Below are 6,000 nucleotides of genomic sequence, written 5' to 3' on the forward strand. Positions count from 1 at the left end.
TCAGATACCACAGTCTTGAATACATAATCCCTTTTGTGAGAAAATGGCAATATCCTGGGGGGGAGAAGGGCAAGATGATGGCCCAACAAATACACAACAAGTGAGGTGAGATGCTGCTTGTGGGGTGTTTGGCTTCTACTTGGTGCTCTCTGGAGCCTGGTGCAGCTATAGCCAAATAGCCAGGAGCCATGTGGTGAATTTGGGGAGCCACATCCAGCCTCACACAGCTAGTGAAAGAGCAAGGGCTTATGCCTTGCTTGTTTAACCCCAAAGCTGATATATCATCTTGCCGTTCCATGGCAGCCACGGTTTCTGCAACCTAAACGGAGCCCTTGGTCTCTACGCGGTAGATGCATTTGGTCCAGTGTTTGTAGCTAACAGCCACACTCTACGTGTTTATGGTTCCTTACTTCATCAGCCTGTACTGTAAACTGTGCGTCACTATAGCTCTGCATTCACTTCCCGTCACCCTGTAGCTGGGGGACATGATTTTACTGCTGAGAATCCCAGCAGGACACTGCCGGCTGTGTCGCCTGTTCCTTTAGGATTTATACTTCCAGATATTTCTCATAACCTGCATCATAAACTGTGCTTTGAACATTTTTCAGATGTATACAAAGGCCAGGTGTGGTGCTACACAGCTGCAATTCTAGCATTTGGGAGGTGGAGACCAGAGGACCAAGGTCATCCTCAACTGCTTAGTGTGCTGAGTGCCAGCCTGGGCCAAAACAATGAAACCGGTTATAATAAAGTGATTTTTTTTTCAAGTTGTTTCATGCAATTTTTTTTAATTCTTTGGAAAAAAGGATTTATGTCCTAACCCTAGGGCACTATGTGCACATGAAAAGGGTTAACTTTGAGCTGGAGAGATGGCTCAGAAGTTAAGAGCACTGACTGATCTTCCAGAGGTCCTGAATTCAATTCCCAACAACCACATGGTGGCTCACAACCATCTGTAATGGGATAGGATGCCCTCTTCTGGTGTGTGTCTGAGGACAGTGACAATGTTCTCACATACATGAAATAAATAAATAAATCTTAAAAAAAAAAAAAAAAAAAAAAAAAAAAGAAAGAAAGGAAGGAAGGAAGGAAGGAAGAGGTTAACTTTTTAAGACTTCAGTAGGCCAGACATAATGGCACAGGCCTGTAATCCCAACACTTGGGAGGTAAAGACAGGACAAGAGTTCAAGGTCATCCTTGACTCCATAGAAAGGTTTGAAGCCAGCTGAGGTTACATGAAACCCAGTTTCGGTAAACGAAACAAGGGATTCAAGAGGTGGTTTATTAGGTTAAAGTGTTTGCCCTGCGAGTATGAACGTGGAGAGTTACCATCCCCAGAACCCTGATAGATGTCAGGCAGGTGTGGAGACCTACCTGGAATTCTAACCTCTGAAGATGGAGACAAAGGTTGCTCAGAGAAGTCTGTCTAATAAGACTTGCTGGATCTATGAACTCTGGATTTGATTGAATAGGTGAAAGCATACTTAAAGATGATTCCTGATATTAATCTCAGGCCTCCACCACATTCGTGTGCTGCAAGTGCGAATGCACCCTTACATATGTTCCTACACATGTAAAACTTTACACACACACACACTGAATGGAAATTAAAAATGAAACTTTAATAATACTGTTTCATTTTGATATTTTGTTAAGGTTGACCTGTCTGGTACTCATGTGGTACAGGCTGGCCTCAAACTCACAGCAATTGCCCTGCCTCAGTTTCCCAAGTACTGGGATTACAGATATATGTCTCCACTGAAAGCATCAGTGATGCTTTTAAGGATAATTTGGGGCTGGAGAGATGGCTCAGCAGTTAAGAGCACCTATCGCTCTTTCAGAGGCCCTGAGTTTAATTCCCAGCAACCACATGGTGGCTCACAATTATCTGTGATGGGATCTGATGCCCTCTTCTTGTGTGTCGGAAGAGAGCAATGGTGTACTCATATACATAAAATAAATAAATAAATAAATAAATCTTTTTTTAAAAAGAAGAAGAAGAATTTGGTAACTTTACTAGCAACAAACCAACCCAGAATTCTATTAAAAAAAAAAATCCTTTTTTGAAAATGTGGGCTTGGCACCGGCGGTGGTGGCGCACGCCCTTAATCCCAGCGCTTGGGAGGCAGAGGCAGGTGGATTTCTGAGTTCGAGGCCAGCCTGGTCCACAGAGTGAGTTCCAGGACAGCCAGGGATACACAGAGAAACCCTGTCTCGAAAAAAACCTAAAAAAAAACCAAACAAACAAACAAAAAAAAGTGGTCTGGGATAAAGCACCATGGTAGATCATGCACTTAATATAAAGGGTCTTAGTTGATCTCCAATGCTGCAAACATTTCTTTTTAAATTTTAAGTTTAAAAAAAAGATAGGTGTGGTGGTTCATGCTTGTTATTTCATCACTAGGGAGACGGGGTCTAGAGAGGAAGATTCTGGTGTTTGTTCTTGGCAGTTTCTAGGCCAGTGAGAGACTCTATCTCAAAAAACAAGGTGGGAACTGGAGAGATAGTTCATCAGTTAAGTTTGTCCATTGTTCTTGCAGAGGATCGAAGTTTGATTTCCAGCATCCACATCTGGCAGCTCTCAATTGTCTGTAACTCTCCAGCAGATATGCTTCTATCCATGTCTAGATGCTGTTTACAGGATCTCAGAGGACTCAAACAGCGTTCTGGCTGGTTTTATGTCAACTTGACGCAGGCTTGAGTCATATCTGAGAGGAGGAACCTCAGTTGACAAAATGTATCCACAAGATTGGTCTGAGGGTCAGTCTGTAGGGCGTTTTCTTAATTAATAATTAATGTGGGAGGGTCCAGTATATTGGGGTGGTGCCAACCCTGGGCAGTTGGTCATGGGTATCATAAGAAGGGTAAGAAAGCCATGAGGAGCAAGCCAGTAAGTAGCATTCCTCCACGGCCTTTGCACCAGCTCCTGCCTCCAGGTTCCTACCCTATTTGAATTCTTTTCCTGACTGCTTTTGATGATGTACTGTTATATGGAGTAAAATAAATCCTTTCCTCTTCGAATTGCTTTTGGTCATGGTGTTTCATCCATCAATAGAAACCCTAAGGAAGACAGTTAGACCACCAAAAGTCCCATCATAGCGTGTGACAACCCATCATTAGAATGCTAACCCTCAGTCAGCCTTCTACATCTTATATAGCTTAGGATCACACCCCCTCAGCCCAGGCCCACAAGCAGTGGAACTGTGACAGGAGAGGTCGATGGCTGCAGGCCCAGGTGAGGGTCTATGACACCTTTCCCTCCTTCTAAGATGTAATATCAACAGTCCTATTACCACCACTAAGGGCAAAGCTATCAAATGTCTATCATTGTACCATTTGCTTATTTCGTTGCCATGACTATAGAGTCAAGGTAGTCTGTGGGTCACCACAACCATCTCGGCTCTAAAATGGTCAGGAGTTACATGGTCCTGTAAGACCTAGAAGACATAGTGAGTTCAGAGCTCTATAAAAGCCAGTGTCTGCAGTTGGAAGCCATCGGGTTTTAATGTGTCAGTTGCTGGAGTCCCAAGGCCAGTGCTGAGCTGAGCTGCTGTCCCCACCCTCACCTCCGGGGTGAGGACCAGGGTGTGTATCACATCTGCCACATCTGGTTGCATCGTCCACAGCAACACAGGGTGGAGTTTGGCTTCCTGCTGTCACTGGCCTAACCTCCGGAGTTCTTTTTCAGAGACTCTCCTCAGGCAAAAACTGGATCTGTGGCGTGATGGTCAAGCAGCCTAAAAGAATTTCAGGATGAACAGAGCTGGAGCTTATTCAAAACAGAAAGGTGCTCAGAGAAAAGATGTGAGTGTCTCCAAGTGACTTCATAAAAGATTCTGGGAGCTTCTGGAATTTTGTTGTTCGACAGGTTCAACTTCCTCCATCTGTTTCTCTTTTCCAAAATTGAGATTAGAGAGTGGCTTCAGGGGTGACTTCTGAATTACAATCTGATAAGATACAACCAGGAACCACTAGGGTTACGTAAGGGTTTGGGATTGTGTAAGGGTTGGTGTCCTTTTACGGTAAATTCCATTTCTAGGGAGATGACTGGAAAATTGCAGGCAGGCAGCTGGGAAGAAAGGCCTTAAGCTAATGCCGATAACTGCATTTGAATGCCCCCTTCTCAGCCAGCAAGAGGCTTCTGCCAGACTCTAGAGTTAGTGCTGGTTCCATTCCCCACCCATAATTCCCTTCAGTTACTCTACGTTCTTCTGGCCACTCCATTCTGATTCTGTATGCTTTTCCAGCCTCTGATAGGAGAAGCCCTTGCTGTCTGGCCCTTCCATGAATATGCCTTTGAAAATCAAACTCTAACTGGAGACACCTCCCCACTGCTGTTTTGAGTTTTTTCAATGAACCTTGAGGAAACACTCATCAAGTTCCTTCATTTGCTCAGACCTACTATGTGCTAGGCATTGTTTCCAGCAGGGATAAAATCCTTCTCTATAGACAGCCAGCCAGATGGTAAATGTTTAGGCTTTGTGGACCACAAGGGAAAATTCTTAACCTTTCTAATAAGTTTTCTCACCAGAGTCGTGCTTTTTCCTTTTAAAACACAAAACCATTTCCAGGTGACACAAGAATGGATGGACTTGCTCTGGCCTATGGGCTGTCAGTTGTCCTGGTGTCTGAAAACAAACAAACAAACAAACAAAGAAACAAACAAACAAACAAAAAACCATGTTAAATTTTCTCTCTAGCTGAGGGGCACAGCTCAACAGAATAAGAGTCAGAATAAGGGTGTGCTGTGCCTTTTAGAGGCGGGGCCAGGTGGGAAGAAGTACTCAGGTGCTAGGGGCTCCACCCTTGAAGGAATTAACTATTTCCTGGAACAGGATTTTCACAGGACTGGATTCCTTACCTAGAGATGTTTGTTGAGATGGAATACACTTTTCTTCTGCACAAACTGCTCACAACTCCTGCACAGACCCCAACCAAGGAGACTGTATTGGTTAGTTTTTGTCAGCTTGACAGAACTTGAATTATCAAGCTCAACTGAGAAACTGTCTCCATTAGATTGGACCGGAGGCAGGTCTGTGAGACTTTTTATTTATTGAAACTTTGATACAGGGTCTCTCTCCCTGCAGCCTTGGCTGGCCTGGAACTCACAGAAACCCACCTGCCCCTGCCAAGTGAGGAAATTAAAAGTGTGAACTACCTTTTTCCAGCCACATCTGGTTTTTTGTTTTTGTTTTTGTTTTTTGTTTTTTGTTTTTGTTTTTGTTTTTGTTTTTTTTGATTAATGGATGATGTAGGAGAGCCAGCCCATTGTACCATTTCCATCCCTGGTCAGGTGGTCTTTGGTTGTATAAAGAAATCAGGCTGAGTGAACCACTAGTCCTCCTTGGCCTCTGCTCAGTTCCTACCTCCAGGTTTCTGCCTTTAGGTCCTATCCTGAGACAAGAAAGACACCCTAAATAAGAGTATTCTGGGGGAAAAGGATTCCATTGTGGTCTCACCCAATGAGTGCTTCTGACTTTACCCTACCCATCCCTCAGAATACTGTTGGGGAGTTGTCTAGTTCCCAAGTTATCTATTTTAGTTACATATAGTTACTATATGTAATATATATATATATAGTTACTATATGTAAATATATATATATATATATATATATATATATATTTAACTTAATTGTCTTCAGACACACCAGAAGAGGGCATCAGATCCCATTACAGATGGTTGTGAGCCACCATGTGGTTGCTAGGAATTGAACTCAGAACCTCTGGAAGAACAGTTGGTGCTCTTAACTGCTGAGCCATCTCTCTAGCCCACAACTTTTTTTAAAAAAACAGAAAAATGCAGCCAGGCAGTGGTGGCACACGCCTTTAATCCCAGCACTTGGGAGGCAGAGGCAGGTGGAAATCTGAGTTCAAGGCCAGCCTGGTCTACAGAGTGAGTTCCAGGACAGCCAGGGCTACACAGAGAAACCCTGTCTCGAAAAAGGAAGAAAAGAAAAAAAAATACATGGGAGTTTTCACTATGTAGACAAAGCTGGCC

The sequence above is a fragment of the Arvicanthis niloticus genome, chromosome 8, assembly GCF_011762505.2.
Source record: "Arvicanthis niloticus isolate mArvNil1 chromosome 8, mArvNil1.pat.X, whole genome shotgun sequence".
NCBI classification, from domain to species: domain Eukaryota; kingdom Metazoa; phylum Chordata; class Mammalia; order Rodentia; family Muridae; genus Arvicanthis; species Arvicanthis niloticus.